At 49.2% G+C, this 17,198-nt stretch overlaps 1 protein-coding gene across 5 annotated transcripts in view; it reads left to right on the top strand.

Annotated features, from left to right (window-relative positions):
* LOC309541371 (uncharacterized protein) overlaps positions 1–14,226 on the top strand; it is an 81,630-nt gene extending 67,404 nt beyond the window's left edge. The window contains exons 2-5 of one of the 5 annotated variants that reach the window (XR_014223703.1): positions 4,233–4,364; positions 10,027–10,143; positions 11,517–11,698; positions 13,872–14,226. The gene's annotated coding sequence lies outside the window, so the exon portion shown is untranslated. Of the gene's footprint in view, positions 1–4,232; positions 4,370–10,026; positions 10,144–11,516; positions 11,699–13,641 lie in introns of all 5 variants that reach the window. The other 4 variants (XR_014223704.1, XR_014223701.1, XR_014223702.1 and 1 more) reach the window with 4 other exon arrangements.
* The last annotated feature ends 2,972 nt before the right edge of the window (positions 14,227–17,198 follow it).

Genomic DNA, 17,198 nt, shown 5'->3' with positions numbered 1-17,198 from the left:
TAAAAACAACTGATATGGCAATATAACACAGATCACAGTGTGTGTTTCTAGGATGCGCATTTGCCTGGAATAGCCAGCATAAAGCTTTGCTTCGTGAAGTCCCTGCAGATGCCGAGTTGCTGGCTTCCCTCTGAGACGACTGGAAGCGAAAGACACTTCCATTGCCCTGTGTCCTTCCAGCCTCTTTCCTCGCTTGCTCCCTTCTGCCGGTGTGTGTGTCTGACTTAGATATCCTGTGTGCTGTATCTTTTTACTGCTGAAACTGGATTTGCTCTCAGGAGATAAGTTTTGTGCCTCACTGGGGACCCAGTGAGAACTGTATGCTTTCAAAGCTCAGTAAACTATTACTGAAGAAGTCCTGCTGCCTCTGTGTGCGTTTTTGTCCTCAGCGTGGGAATTGCTCTGCATGTGGCCTCTACCCTGCTGATGCCCTGGAGTTGCTCTGCTCAAGCATGAAAGATGGTTTTTGCACCAAGCTCTGTCACCCCCACCACCGTATGATTTCCAAACACTGCTTCTTCACCATAGCATCTCCCTGCCCCCTGCGCATTCTGAAAAAAAGCTTGAAATACTGAAATTGAATGGGAGATTTCCCCCCAAGCCTATTTGCAGGATGGGGAAGGAGGGGCTACAGGTACGAGGGAAGTCTCCTGGGGGGGGCTATCTTCACTCATGAACCCCATGGAGCAACCCCAGAGTTGTGCTTATTCTGGGGTTGGGAGAAGATAATACTTTTCCATATTCCCAGAAGTTATTATTCAATCCTGCTGCTAGGGAGTTTTCCTACCAGAGGACCAGAGTGTATATTACTGTCATACTGATTTTACTGCTATGGCTGTTTTTGCTGTCATGGACTGGCGGGGTGAGGGGGGGGGAGGCACCAGCTGGGAGACCCACAAAGGAAGAAGGCTCAGATCCTGGGGACTGGTGGTGGGATAGCGATGAGCAGAAAGAGGGAGAAAAGGGAGCAGAATGGGAGGGGAGGTGTTGCAAGCTGAGGAGGAAACAGGGTTTGCTGAGCAGGAAGAGGCTGGGGCAGAGAGCAGTTCAGACCCAGAGGGCTGCACATGATATTAAGAGGGTGTTTCCCTGCGCCCCAACATGCACCATTTTAATCTTGTTGACAATAAACTGTATTTTCTGTCCAATCACACCGTTTGGAGAGCTCTTTTTGGAGCTCCTTGCATTCTGTCTTTGTTTGAACAATCCTGGACAATTTACTGCCACCAGCAAACTTTGCCCCCTCCCTGCTCACTCCTAACTCTAGATCATTTATGAACAGGTTGAAAAGCCACAGGTCCTAATACTGATCTATAGGGGACTCCACTTTCTGCTTCTCTCCATTCACAGGAGTGTTCGTTATTAGTACGTGTTCCTCCCTCCCCCCATCCTTCTGTGCTGCGGAGGGAACCCTGCGGAAAAATTATGGAGTGAATTTCACTTCCCCACACATCCAACACTGCTCAGCATTCAGGGAAATGAAAGAGGAAAGCTGGCCACAATCCAAGAGACTGAGGTCAGCAGAAAGTGAAGCAAAGCCTACGCCAAGGGAAGCCGCTCCAGCTTCCAGCCCGTCTGCTCCCACAATGGCTAAAGAAGAATTGCCTTTTGGGAATGGCGGAGAGCTTAATGGAAGTGGGCGAGGAAGCCCCACAATCGCTCCTGCTGGAGGAATAGGGGCACTGACCCCTATACTGAAAGGTGATGACCTGGTCCTTTAGGGGCACTGTTACGCCATCAGGAACCGGGAGTCCCCCACACCTGCCTCCCTCGTCTGGATTCAACCTCAATCCCTTAGCTGCCATCCATCCTCCAACCACCTCCAGAAAGGCACACAGGGAATTCACTGCCTTCACTGGTTCCAATTTAAAAGAGAGGAAGAGATGGGAGGAGCCTCCCCATTGTCTTTTCCTTCACAAATCCTGTCTTAAGGGCACATTTAAGATATGAATAGGGTGTGAGGCTGTGACCTGGCACAGATACTAAGTATTTATCATCACAAAAGACTGGCCAGGCTCCCCAGGCAATCCAATCAAGTGACCATTAAACACGTAACCTGGCAGACAGGAGGTAAACAAACCACTCAGATTTCTGCTGTAATCTGCCCTTTCTGTAATGTAGGTATGATGTATGGGGGGGTGGTCTGGGGTTACACCCCTTCTGTGATGTATGTATGATGTATGGAGGGATGGTCTTGAGCTCCAGGGCAGGGAATTTAAAATCTCTATATGAGGCCTTGTGTGCCATTGTTCTGGGTTCCTCCTCCCTCCTGCGTGTGGTGAGTGAGGACCCTGTTGCAACAGATCAATAAAGATCAGGCTTACTAGTTGTTTTGCTTTAAACGCTTTAAACGCATTAGGATTCAATCCACCATCCCGATGGATTTCTGCCTGGGGCATGTGCTGCCATTGATCGCCTCCTGCCTCCTAAGGGATCATGGATTATGAATTGGATTCCCCAATTCCAGAGGAGTCATTAGGCGTTGGAACCCAGGAAATCCGTCAAACCATTGACTTGGCGATTATTTGACGTTTCTACAGTTTTCTATACAGTATTGGATAGTCGGAGGAAACAGTCCGATTCATGGTATCCGCTTCTTGCTACAATTGTATAGGCTGCTTTTCTGAGCCTCTTTGCTGTTGTGCATGGAAGGTGCCTGTGTCCACGGTCATTGTCCCGGCCTTAGTCAGAGGCTGTGGTGGGGACTTGGGGTTTTGGGGGAGTCGTATAACTGTCCCCCCTCCTGGTCTGAAGAGCACCAATACCTAAAGCACGGCCGCACGGCTCGTGGCGTGGGGTGGGCGAGGGAAGGATTTAGCAATGTAAACATTGGGGGGGGGTCCCACTTAGTAATTGGATTGCCAGGATCAGCCCCTCCCCCGCTCTCCTGATCTACAGGAGGAAGAGGGGAGAGGGAAAACCTTCCTCCCCGCCCCCGCTCAATTCTTTCCCTCCCCTCCCGGCACATCCTTCCCTCACCCCGCCCCCAAAATCCGAAATCCCCTCCGCCAATATGTTGCTCCTTCTCCTCGCCACCCGCCTTTTGTTCCGGGAAGAAGGGAGGGATGAGCCCCCCTCCCAAACCGGCAGCTTCTCCCGGAAGTGGAGCTTCTGCGCCGGATTGCTGCTCTGCCCCATAGCTCTAGGGGCGCGCGCTTTCGGAAAGGGGAGGAGGGGCGGCAGGGAAATCCCCCCCCCGGATAATCCAGAAAAGGAAAGGAGACTCGCGAGCCTGGACAAAGAGGTAAAGGGTTCACGGGAGAAGGGGCGAGAAGGATCCAGAGACCCCCTCCAGCTCCCCAAAGCGCCTTTCCTGGGCCCCACGGGCAGGGCCTGGATCTCTGCACGCGTGCTGCGAAGGGGGCTTTCCCTGGCCCCTTAGGCGCCCTGGAGGGGGCGGTCATGGGGCGCCCACCCAGGGATTCCCCACGAGGACCCCCTTGCCCTGTTTCCCCCGCACAGGCATCCCTGGGACCCTGTGGGCTCCGCATGGAAAAGGCAGGCCATGAAAGGGTTAACGGCGGCGAGGGACGCCTGGATAGAGACCCCCGTGTGGCTGGTGTTGGGGGGGGCGTCCTCTGGATGGAGAGGTGGGGCGCGAAGGGTGAGGGTGAGCCCCGCCAAGGCGGCCTCTGGGTGCAGGGGAGACTCCGGGAAAGAAGGAGGGGGTCGAGGAAGTCGGGGGGGGGAGCATCCCTGGGGCGGGGAAGGGCAGCATTGGCATGGGGGGGGGGAGAGAGAGAGAAAGGAAGACCAGTCTGTAGGGAGAGGTCTCCATCGTGGCGGACGCGGGGATTCTCCGGAGGGGCCGCCTTGGCTTCTCCCTTCCACCTAGGAATAGGCCACCCCTTCAAGGCGACCAGAGAGGGATCTGTCAAAAGTGGGGGGTCGACTTCCCCCACCCCTCCCTTCTTGCAAGCTCCATCCTCTTCCCACCCCATAAGCCCCTGCCCTGTCCAGACGCAGCAGTTCAAATCCCGAGAGGAAGAGGGGAGGGGAGAGCCCTTTCAAAAGCCATTCTCTGTTTCCACAATCCTACCCAGGAAGCAGACAGAAACCTTTTCCTCTCTCTCAGGCTTCCATCTTTGTCTTTTCCACTGCCTGGTTCATTCAGGATGAGGATAATGTACACCTGTCATCAGAAAAAGGGGTGCAGAGTCCATGGAATGGCTCTCAGGCTTGATATAGAAGTTGCACCTCAAAAGCATTTCTGTTCCTCTTATTATTTGTAGGCAGTGTCAGAGTGACTGACAAGCTGAGATTCTTCCCAAAGGACCCATTTTCATGATAGACAGTGTCTGTGGCTGGAGGCTCTACATACAAGGTGTGTCTACACAGGCCAAAGAGTGCCAGTATTAGCACAGGTGAGGTGTGTGACCTCCCCTAATTTACAGACTGTATGTGAATGAGAAGTTGTGGGTGGGATTACCGTTTATGGCATCCCTGTGATTTTCTCCACCCATGACATTTCGTGAGCTGATATTGCAGTATGAATTCAAAAATAACTACAAAAGAATAACAATATAATAAGTATGTGTTACGGCTAAAATCTGGGTGCGGGGTTACTCTGCCACCCAGCTCATCGGACTAAGTCCGTGGGTCCCTGCGGAAGAAAATGAGCTCAGCCGGACGCAGGAGCAAACTGCAGAAGATCCAAGTTTATTGCGCAACAGGTTCAAGGCGAGATTGAACAGCGAGAAAGGGGTGACATGAACTTTTGAAACTCCCTCCATGTCCCAGAATACAGTGCAAAATACATCCCAGTTACATCATGAATACATTAAGGAGAGGTTGGGTTACACAGATTAACATATGGAGGAGGGAGGGGGTGAATATGCAGAGAGCTGGAGATATGCGCAGATAAGCACATCCTGAGAAGACAATGGTCCATGTACGCATAGTCTGTCACCTGGCATTGCCCGGAGGAAAGGTTTGGCAGAGTGATTTTGACAGGATTACTTGAGAGATTATGGAGGACAGGGGAGGGGTGACGGAGTCCTAGAGAAATTGAGCAAATATATTGTAGTGAAGAAGACATGCCCCCCCCCCCGTTCCGTATCAGTATGATTGTAGTATTTCTACCCTGCCTATCTGGCTGGGTTTTCCCAGCCACTCTGGGCAGCTTACAGTACATATAAAAGACAGTAAAACATCAAACATTAAAAACCTCCCAATATAGGGCTGGCCTTCAGCTGTCTTCTAAATGTCAGATAGTTGCCCATTTCCTTGCCCTCTGCCTGCTTCCCTGTAACTTCGCTTCTCACTGGGGGGGGGGGTGAACCAGCAGAAGACCCTCGAAGGAGGACCTCAGCATACAGACTGAGCGATGGGGGTGGAGACGCTCCTTCAGGTCTACATACCCGAGGCTGTTTAGGGCCTTAGGTTGCAGATTTTGCTCCTCCGCAATGATCTCCAGAGCAATTCCGACATACAATTAGCAGAGTAGGAAAAAATGCTTAGAGACAGCAAAAAATTCCTTTAGCAAATAAATTTGTTCCTGAAGGCATAACAGGAATCTATGCCTGAAAAATGCATCCACGGCAATTTAAAGGTCAGCACCAACAATGTGAAATGTGCTCAGAAATGTACTGGGAGTCAGTGACTATACTTTAGGACTGGTGTTATGTTGTCTCAGCTGGTGCTCCCATTCTGTTCTCTACCAGCCACATTCTGGATTAGTTGCAGTTTCCGGGTCACCTTCAAAGGTAGCCCTGTCAGCATCACCCTTGAGCCAATGCCACTGACTGGACTCATCCACTTCAGCCCCGACTGGGCCAGGCGAGCTGGGGTAGCACTTCCAGAGACCTTCTGCACAGGAACAGGTCAAAGTGCTGTGGACTCACAACTCAGAGTTGTGAGCACCAGATTCACTCCCAAAGACAGTCGTTGCACAGCAGAGTACAGCAGAGCATAAACCACTCGGAGAACAGCTCTGTAGAATAACAACTTTTATTCTATCTACAACTATCATACAAACTATATACAGAGCTAAATGGAGAAGCTAGACTGCACTGAGAGTCTGCAGCTGCTCTTAGCAGCAACCTTATGTATACAGAGATAACACACTCTCTCTCTAACACTCAGTCTCTCTCTCTCTCTTGTGAGGCTGGAGCGAAATAAGTGGAGAGCAGAAACCGCCCCCCTCCTCTCTGGAGAATCAGCAGAGAACATCAGCAGATTCTTGGAATGGGATGGGTGAAATCTCCTCAAGCCCCATGTATCACATGGCAGTAATCCAAGCGGGAGATCACCAGAGCATGCACCACTCTGGGGAGACAGTCTCCAGGGATGGAGGATCTCAGCTGGCATACCAGATGGAACTGGTAGACAGCTGCCCTGGACAGAGAATTGACCTCTGCCTCCATGGACAGCTGTGAGTCCAAAATGACCCCCAGGTTGTGCACCTAGTCCTTTTGGGGCACAGTTAGCCCCATCAGGTCTAGGGAGTCCCCCACACCTGCCTGCCCCCTGTCCCCCTGGAACAGTATTTCTGTCTTGTCAAAATTCAACCTCAGTCTGTTAGCCGCCATCCATCCTCCAACTGCCTCCAGACACTCACACAGGACCTTCACTGGTTCCAATTTAAAAGAGAGGAAGAGCTGGGTATCATCCACATACTGGGGAACACCCAGCGCAAACCCCCTGATGATCTCTCCCAGCATCTTCATATAGATATTAAAAAGCATGGGGAGAGGACGGAGCCCTGAGGCACCCCACAAGTGAGCTCCCAGGGGTCAGAACACTCATCCCCCAACACCAATTTCTGGACATGGCTCAGGAGGAAGGAGGGAAACCACTGCATAGCAGGGCCCCCAGCTCCCCTAGAGGGTCTAGAAGGATTATGGGAGTTGGAACTTAAGAGGTTAAGTTGTTCCCATGATGCCTCAGCATTCTGACGTCAGTTTTGGAAGCTTGGGAGGAGTTTGTCAGTCTCACTCAATGCTGTGAGGGAGAGGTTGCAGTTTGTTATGGCTGCGGTGAGTCCAGGAGAATCCTGGGGAATATCGGAATAAAGGACTGAAAGAGACAAACCTGGACTCTGTGTGTGTTTGTCTGGAAACTAAGCCAAGCTGCGTGACAGTTTACACCGCTGTGTGAAACTCTGCTAAGGCGTGACGGAGAGCTGCCCGCGGAAGTGTGCCGGGCGGCCATAAATCACTAATTGAGGTTCGCAAATCAATTAGCGGGTGTCACGGATGACCAACAAACAGCCAGAGGTTATGGGTAACCTAAATCACCGATTGTAAAACTGTCACGGGAGGCTGCCGGAAAGCTTTGATCTGCGGAGTCGAGCAGAGAAGCACGGCAGGAGGCGGAGGCAAGCAGCTAGCTGAAAGACGCAAAGGTTTGCCTGTGCTGTGTTGCTGCGGAGTTCGAGAGCAGCAGGAAATCGTCTCTCCGGACGGGGTGCTGGATAAGCTGTGAGTAAGCTTGGGGACCCTTGGGAGAACGGAAGACAATGGCAGGCAGCCAGGTCTTGGAAGACATTCCGTCTGGAAAGCTCACTCTAAGAAGTTGGGCAAGGACGTGAAGTCAGCAAGGGCTGTCTGGGGATGTACTGCTGTGTTTGCTGTGAAGCTTCAGCAGGAGGCCAGAGCCCTGGAGAAGCAATGAGAAGCCTAGGGATGGCTGGAGCCCCTGTTCCTGATGATTTAGCCTCAAGGAGTGCTAGTGAGCAAGTCGGGGGGGGGGCGGAAAGTTCCAAAGGCAAGTTTGAAAAGTTTTCCACTGAACCTGCTGGAATGAAGCGGCAGTTCAGGGGGGGGCGGATCTGGCGAGGAGTGCTTTTCCAGAAGAAGGAGAAGGAGGCCAGCTGGGAGGAGACCCGGGCAGTGTTTTTCCACTGGAGTTCAACATCTGCGTGGCAGTTGCCCCCACCGGAGCAGAGAGGCAAGACAGGATGTTGCCAAGTTTGCCAAGGTCAACCAGCTGAGTTCCCAGGGGAATCAGTCTGGAAGAGGAGGCCAGCATGGGAACGCAAGAGAAGGACGTGGCTCAGACACTGGGGAGGGTTGTTTTCTTATCACTGCTTCTATGGCAACTGTGAAGAACAACTCCAGCCAGGACATGGTGATGCGCTGGGTTTTGGATACTACTGTCAGTCGTCACCTGATAAGCGAACCTGCTGGCGAAATGCGGAATTGCAGGGCTATTTCAACTGGAATGACTGTTATGTTCGCAGACGGAACACAAAAATCAGTCTGTGATGTGGCTAACGTGTTTTTCTCTCCTTTACAGGAGGAGCTAGAGGTCTACGTTGTGCCGGGACTGAATTGTTGTCTATTATCTGTATCAGCTCTAATGAAGCAGGGATACAATGTTTGTTTTGAAAATGACACCTGTTCCATTTTCAGAGGAGGGAGACAACTGGTCAACGTGCAGAGGGAGAACAATCTCTTTGTTCTGGAATCACCTCTGGAGGGTGGTGGGAATGCTGGAAAAGCACAGGTGCAGTGTGCTAAGGTTCCCAGTCATGTGCAAAAGTTGCACAGGTGCACAAAAGGGTGCGAACTCCGGAAATGTGGGAGGAGGTCCCAAGGGTGCAGGGCATGCAAAGGTGCAAAGGTACTTGGTTTTCCCGGGTTTGGGAGGGTAGCCAAAGAGCCCTTTGAGCTTGTTCACACAGATCTGTCAGGACCCATGAGGTGTGAGAGTCTGGGTGGGGCCAGGTATGTGCTGTCGCTGACAGATGACCACAGCCAGGTTGGCTGGTGTTTCTCTCTCAAATCACAGGGGGAGGCGGCGCAACTGATCCAGGATTGGGTTGCGGAGGTGGAACGAAGGTTCTCCACCAGGGTGCAAGGGTTCAAGAGCGACCGAGGGTCACAGTTTACTGGGTCTGCTCTGGAGGAGTTTTTCAAGGAAAAGGGAATACGTCACCAGGTGACGGGTGCAGAGTCTCCTCAAGGGGAGGAGAGGGAGGCAGAGGCTGATCCCGGTGATGGGGACCAGGTCCAGGATCAGGGTTCAGAACCCGGTGATGGGGACCAGGTCCAGGGTCAGGGGGCAGGGCAGGTTTGGGCATCTCCAAGGGTTGTGAAAGGAATGTCCAGGTGTGAGGCTTTATCTCCGGTAAGCGTAATGGAGAAAGCTCACGGACGGGTTGTCAAGTCAGAGGGGGAAAAGTCTGACGGAGAAGACACAACTGCTGGCCCAAGTGGGTCAGAGGGGTTTCAGGTCACGGGTGCGTGGGAAAGTGTCGCACAGTGTGATTCTGGGAGTGTTGAAGGGGTTCAACAGGTGCCTGGGAAAGATGCCGGGAAGGGGCACAAGGCAAAGGGAAAGGTGTTGAACTCAAAAAGGTCTTGTCAGAATGTGTGGCAGAGGGGGTATGGGAGTTGGAACTTAAGAGGTTAAGTTGTTCCCATGATGCCTCAGCATTCTGACGTCAGTTTTGGAAGCTTGGGAGGAGCTTGGGAGGAGTTTGTCAGTCTCACTCAATGCTGTGAGGGAGAGGTTGCAGTTTGTCATGGCTGCGGTGAGTCCAGGAGAATCCTGGGGAATATCGGAATAAAGGACTGAAAGAGACAAACCTGGACTCTGTGTGTGTTTGTCTGGAAACTAAGCCAAGCTGCGTGACAGTTTACACCGCTGTGTGAAACTCTGCTAAGGCGTGACGGAGAGCTGCGCGCGGAAGTGTGCCGGGCGGCCATAAATCGCTAATTGAGGTTCGCAAATCAATTAGCGGGTGTCACGGATGACCAACAAACTGCAAGAAGGATACCATGGTCAAAGGTCTCCAAAGCCGCTGAGAGATCCAGCAGAACCAGGAAAGAGCTTTCCCCTTGGTCTCTAGCCCATTGGAGATCATCAAGCAGCGCAACCAGGGCAGTTTCAGGCCTGAATCCCAATTGGAAGGATAATGGTGGCAGAAGCTTTCCTGGTCCTGCACCTCCAAAAGCTCAAGGCCCAAGACTTTCATTCGCTTTCAAGAGGCCATTGGATTTGTGGTCTTTTCTTCAAAAGACAAATATTTTGAATACCTTTACAGTGACGTATGATGTAAATAGTGTTTCTGTTTTCCAGAATTCCCCAGCCCACCAAGGATTTGAGACCCATCAGGTATCCTCACCTGGTTTAGCCGGCCGGTTGAAGCCGTTCCTGGGATTGTGGCCCATTTTGAATGCTGACAGCTTCTCTCAGGTGAGAGCTGAGTGCAGGGTGGGGACCAATGGTGGAAAAATTACTCCAGAAGGTGGACTACATTTCCTACACCAAAAGTACTACCGCTCCCCTAACACCCCAAGACATCCTATAATTATGATATTTAAGACAGATCAGGAATAAATTCATATCACAAGAAATAACACAACTTCAGGCACCACATATTCAAGGTTGACGTTTCCACTAAGTAAGTGGTGCCTCGCAAGACGCAAAGAATCCGTTCCGCGATTCTCTTCGTCTAGCGTTTTATTCGTCTTGCGAAGCAACCCCATTAGCAGATTAGCGCTATTAGCGGTTTAGCGGCTTAGCGGCTATTAATGGCTTAGCGGCTTAGAAAAAGGGGGGAAGCGGGGGGGGGAAATGGCAAGACTCGCAAGACATTTTCGTCTTGCGAAGCAAGCCCATAGGGAAATTCGCCTTGCGAAGCAATTCAAAAATGGAAAACCCTTTCGTTTAGCGGGTTTTCCAACTTGCGAGGCATTCGTCTTGCGGGGCACCACTGTACAGTTATCTCCTCGCCTTGAATATCCTGCTTTTCAGTGCCAGATTATGATAGTCCTCTGTCATAAGGCAAGCACAGGATCAGGCAGCACATCATCATTATAAAGAACCATTGGGGTGGGTGTTTCCACCTGGGATTCCCATGTGCCAGCTGCTTTCCTTCTGCTTCTCCTGCTCTCTCCATGCAATGCAAGGCATATAGACAAAGGTCCATCTCCAAGAACAGGAGCTTCCCTGAGCACCCATTCAGCTGACCCCAAGCACCAAGCCTTGTCACTAGTTCTCTGACTGACCCAGGGCAGATGGGGCTGGTCAACCTGGAGGCTTGTTATCAAGTCCCAGAGCTTCTCTGACATTGAATTATATGGTTCTCTGACTGACCCAGACCAAAGTCCCTGGAAAAGATGTAGACCTGGGCCTCCCAAAATGGTCCACATGGACTTCCTGAGGCCATTGGGACTGTGCAGGTGACTGCTGAAGATTTAGAGGTGAAAACGGGTGGTGGTGGATGGAGGATTATGACGCAGAGGATGGGAATTGTCCAAAGGAACAATGAACCAGAGAAAGAGAGGGCCATGTCATGGACAGAGAGCAGCTGCCTTTCCTGTGAGGAAACAATTGATTTGAGAAGGCTGCATTCCAAGATCATGCTGCTTCATTAATGATGATTGAGGATTATGAAAGTTTGCTGCTACATTACTATCACTTGACATCATTGCATCTTTATTTCCTCAAAACTGGGAACATGGGTAGGAGGCAGGGGAATGTAGGAGATGTTGAAATAAGAAAAGCTGCTAATGGCATTTGATGTGCTCTCTTTCCATTTGTTCTCTTCCTTGAAACTCAAACAGGATTTCCTTTCCTCCTACTCTGAAGAAGGAGATGGAGAAGACAGTCAGAAGTCCAGGAGATGGGACAACTTTCGTTTCATTAGAAAGAGAAATTAAAATGTGTGAAATGTGGATTATGCTTCATAGAATGAGCACACATAATTCACATCAATGACCTCCGACAGGGGAGAAACCATTGAAAGGTAAGGACTGTAGAAAGAGTTTCACTGATATTGGAAAACTTAGAATACATCAGCACATTAACATGGGCAAGAAAGGATTCAAATGCATGCAGTGTGGGAAGAAACTTCAGTCGGAGGGGATACTTAACTTTACATCAACGGACTCATACAGGCGAGAAACCATTTACATGCATGGAATGTGGAAAGAGCTTTAGTTTTAGTGGAAGCTGTAGAAAACATCAACAGATTCACACACGGGAGAAACCATTTAAATGCATTGAGTGCGGAAAGAGCTTTAGTGATAATGCACACCTTAGAAGACATCAACAGACTCACAGAGGGGAGAAACCATTTAAATGCATTGAGTGCGGAAAGAGCTTTAGTGATAATGCACACCTTAGAACACATCAACGGACACACACAGGGGAGAAACCATTTAAATGTATGGAGTGTGGAAAGAGCTTTAGTGAAAATGGAACCCTTAGAAAACATCAACAGACTCACAGAGGGGAGAAACCATTTAAATGCATTGAGTGTGGAAAGAGCTTCGGTTTCAATGCAGAACTTAGAAGACATCAACGAACCCACACAGGGGAGAAACCATTTAAATGTATGGAGTGTGGAAAGAGCTTTAGTGAAAATGGAACCCTTAGAAAACATCAACAGACTCACAGAGGGGAGAAACCATTTAAATGCATTGAGTGTGGAAAGAGCTTCGGTTTCAATGCAGAACTTAGAAGACATCAACGGACTCACAGAGGGGAGAAACCATTTAAATGCATTGAGTGTGGAAAGAGCTTCGGTTTCAATGCAGAACTTAGAAGACATCAACGAACCCACACAGGGGAGAAACCATTTAAATGTATGGAGTGTGGAAAGAGCTTTAGTGAAAATGGAACCCTTAGAATACATCAACGGACTCACACGGGTGAAAAACCATATAAATGTATGGAGTGCGGAAAGAGCTTCAGTTAGAGTGGACACTTCAATATTCATCTACAGACTCACAGAGGAGAGAATGCCCCTGTGGAATGCCCTCCCATCGGATGTCAAGGTGATGGAAAACTACCTGACATTCAGAAAACATCTTAAGGCGGCCCTATTCAGGGAAGCTTTTAATGTATGATATTTTAATGTTTTTTTGGTTTCTGTGGAAGCCGCCCAGAGTGGCTGGGGAAACCCAGCCAGATGGGCGGGGTACAAATAATAAATTATTATTATTATTATTATTATGGAGTGCGGAAAGAGCTTTCGTGATAATGGAACCCTTAGAACAAATCAATGGACTCACACAGGGGAAAAACCATTTAATTGCATGGAGTGCGGAAGGAAATTCAGTCAGAGTGGACACCTCAGCGTGCATCAACTGACTCACACAGGAGAAAAACCATATGAATGATTTGTTCTCAGGAGCTATATTTTGTGCCTCACTGTGGTCCCAGTCATAACTGTAGCCTTTGAAAGCTCAGTAAACTATTACTGAAGAAGTCCTGCTGCCTGTGTGTGTCTTTTTGACCTCAGTGTCGCACTTGCTCTACACGTGGCCCCTACCCTGCTGCTACTTAGCTCATGCCCTGGAGTTGCTGTACTCAAGCACACAAGATGGTTTTTGCACCAAACTCTGTCACCCCCACCACTACAAACACTTCTTCTTCGACAGAACCTTATCTTGAAATACTGAAATTCAATGGGAGATTTCCCCCCAAAGCCTAAGTTCAAGAGGGGGAATATGGGGCTGCAGGTACCAGGGAAGTCTCCTGGTGGGCCCATCTTCACTCATGAACCCCATGGGTCAACCTGCTCATTCTGTGGTTTGAGAAGCAGTATAAATGAAAAGATTGCAAAAAGTGCTTTATTTACAATGGAGTGTTTAAGGAACATCCAGGGACTTTCCCATGGAAGAACCCATTTAGATGTATGGAGTGCGGGACGTTTTCCTTTCAGTGTCCTCTCTTTCTTCACAGCAATGAACTCAGCAGGAAATCAGTCTTAAACACACAATGTGTATTTGAAGTTCTTGTGTTTATATGTAAAACTGAACAGCAACGAAATATTGAATGCAATGTCAAACAATGTGAGTATAATCTAAGAGGTAAAGAACCTTTTGATAGAGAGGATGAATCTGGTTTGCTGGTGGTGAGTGAGGATTAGGGCTGGGCGATATATTGATATCTGGTCCAATACTGGTTTCTAGACCACATCTCGATAACCTTTGAAGAACAGCTGGTGTGGCAATACAATGTGAATCACAGTGTGTGTTTCTGGGATGTGCCTGCAAGCAGCGGCAGAAAGTTTTCTTCGTGACGTCCCTGCAGATGCTGAGTTGCTGACTTCCCTCCAAGACTACAAGAAGCGAAAGGCACGCCTCCATTGCCCTGTGTCCTTCCAGCCTCTTTCCTCCCTTGCTCCCTTCTGCCGGTGTGTGTGCCTGACTTAGATATCCTGTATGCTGTATAATTTTACCGCTGAAACTGGATTTGCTCTCAGGAGCTAAGTTTTGTGCCTCACTGGGGACCCAGTGAGAACTGTAGGCTTTGAAAGCTCAGTAAACTATTAGTGAAGAAGTGCTGCTGCTTCTGGGTGTTTTTGACGTCAGTGTGGGACTTGCTCTACATGTGGCCCCTACCCTGCTGCTACTTAGCTCATGCCCTGGAGTTACTGTATTCAAGCATGAAAGATGGGTAATTTTGTGTCAGACTGGATTTTACACCAAACTCTGTCACCCCCATCACCGCATGATCTCCAAACATTACTTATTCAACAGAACTTCTTCCCTGCCCCCTGCACGTTCTGAAGAAAACTTAAAATTTAATGGGAGATCCCCCCCCCCCTGAAGCCTAACTGCAAGAGGGGGAATGATGGGTTGCAGGTACCAGGAAAGTCTCCTGGCGGGCCCATCTTCACTCATGAACCACTTAGGGGAACCCCAGCGCTACTGCTTATTCTGGGGTTTGGGGAGGATAATATTTTTCCATAGTCCCAGAGGTTATTAGTCAATCATGCTGCTAGGGAGTCTTCCTGCCAGAGGACCACAGTGCTTATTACTATCCTACTGATTTTACTGTTGCTGCTGCTTTTGCTGTCATGGATTGGCTGTGTTCAGGGGGTGGGACACTAGTCTGGGGGACCCACAAGGGAAAAAGGCTCAGATCCTGGGGACTGGTGCTGGGATGGCGATCAGCAGATAGACGGAGGAAATGGAGCAGAATGGGAGGGGAGGTGTTGCAAGCTGAGGAGGAAACAGGGTTTGGTGAGCAGGAAGAGGCTGGGACAGAGAGCGGTTCAGGCTCAGAGGGAGGAGAGGAGGGGGCCAGGAGACCATCAGAGGAGGCCATCAGCTGAAGCATCCAGGGAGACTCCCCCTCCTGCTGCGACCAGCTCCCCTCTCCCCTGGTCTCCTAGAGCACACAGAGAAATCCAGTTCATACCCATGAGCCTATACATTATATTAATGGGTGTAGGTTTTTTTGCATCACTTTATGATGCTGTATTTTCTGCCCATTCACCCCATTTGGAGAGGTCCTTTTGGAGCTCCTTGCATCTCTCTTTCTTTGAGCAACCCTGGACAATTCATATCGACTTTTAAAACCTCCCCCCCCTTCACCCAGAATACTTTTCGAGTAGCATCTTCACTAGTATGTATCAAAGGGTTACACAAGTGCAACAGTTGGTCACTCTATCAGATACATCTCTGGACACCTCTCCAGTACCCATCACCTAAAGAACAAGAAAACTATCGACACAATACAGTAGTACCTCGGGTTAATTACTTAATTCATTCCGGAGGTCTGTTCTTAACCTGAAACTGTTCTTAACCTGAGGTACCACTTTAGCTAATGGGGCCTCCCACTTCTGCTGTGCCACCGCCGCACGATTTCTGTTCTCATCCTGAACCCCAAGGTACTATTTCTGGGTTAGCAGAGTCTGTAACCTGAAGTGTCTGTAACCCGAGGTGCCACTGTAATAATACTAATACTAATAATAATAATAATAATAATAATAGTTAAATAAAATAAAATATATTTATATCCCACCCTCCCCTGCCAAAGCCGGGCTCAGAGCGGCTAACGACAGTAAAAGTAACACAGTTTACATAAAATCACAATCCATTAATTGAAATACATTCTAAAATCAATTCATAATCAAATTACATCCTTGCCCTCAGGGCTTCTCCTGAGCTGGGCTTTCAGAACACCTGTGTTAACGGAGGAATCGAGGGCTCCCTTGGACAAAAAAGACGCCAACCAGGACAATTTGGAGCAAAACAGCAGCCTGTAGGCTTGGCCTTTATTGGAAACTGTCGCGACAGGACTCCCACCCACCACAAGATGAAGCAAAATGGAAGTCCCGAACAAAAGAAGACCCCAACTTTTATTAGCTACTAAACCCCCAAGCTACACCCCGGGAACTACATTACAACTACATCATGACTACATCATTGACACATCACCAACAGGAGGGTTTGAGGGAGGGGTTGTGGAAGTAACCTGAGTATCTTGACACCTTGCTGGTTCCTCTTTCCCCCTCCCCATGAGTCTCTTCCAGAAGACAAAGGGGAGTTGACAGTTTCCTGTCCCCAGAGGGGAGATCTGATCATTGTCCTTTGTTCCAGTCCGTGTTGAATCTACTCCCATATGCAACTCCGTTGTGTCCTTGATGGTCTTCTGTCTGGGACCATCAAGGTTGCCATGCCAACTGGTCAGTGCTCCTGTCTATGTGCTGGTACAGTTAAGGGATAATGGCTGCCCTGTATCAGACCTTCCCCATTTTGTAGTCCTTCCTTCCTGGAGTAAAAAGAAGTGCAATGGTGCAGATCCAAGGTATGGTTGATTTTCTATGAATTTATAACAGAAGCGTAGCGTATGTAGTGTGTGAATGTGCGTGTGTGTGTCAAGTTTATAAAAACTGAATGATTGGGGGAGGGGGGTTTCCTACGACACCTGGTTTGGTCAGCTGCCTCTGTGGAAGTCTGTTGTCGCCCCTTGGTCACTCCCTGGGTGGGGAGAAGTGTACGTGCTCTCACGCTCAGGGGATTTTGGCAGGAGGCCCTGTTCTCACTGCCTACGTGGCTATCTGCTTCCAAGGTCATGGAGGAGGGTGAAGCCTAAATTTACTTTTTCTTAAGAGTGAAAATGGCGTTGGAATGGGAAGAATTGGTTAAAGTATGGATTTTATATGAATTTACAAATTTAGGTATCATTCCCAGAGCTGTCAAGCTGAAAGGATACATTCAGACACAATCTTTGTAACATTCTAGCAACTTTAGGCAATCGAAACCAAAATGGCTACATTTAATATACTTTGCCCATAGTCTGAGCAGCAGGAGGGCGCTGAGACAATTGTACAAAGGCTGAGCTGAAAGGCTGGTTTGGAGGCAGTTTCAGCCTTCTACGGATTCAACATTGGCTAGCTGTCAAAACATAGCGCTCTTGATTGTTGGGCTTCAGTTATTCATAAATCCCATTCATAAAACACGAAGTCCGTAAATCCCATTCTTAAAATGCAGAGACCGTGTTTTCCT

Source organism: Podarcis vaucheri (assembly GCF_965113315.1).
Source record: "Podarcis vaucheri genome assembly, chromosome: 10".
In the NCBI taxonomy this organism is placed as follows: Eukaryota; Metazoa; Chordata; class Lepidosauria; order Squamata; family Lacertidae; genus Podarcis; species Podarcis vaucheri.
The sequence above is the reverse complement of the archived record's forward strand: the minus strand, read 5'-3'. Positions and strand labels throughout refer to the sequence as shown.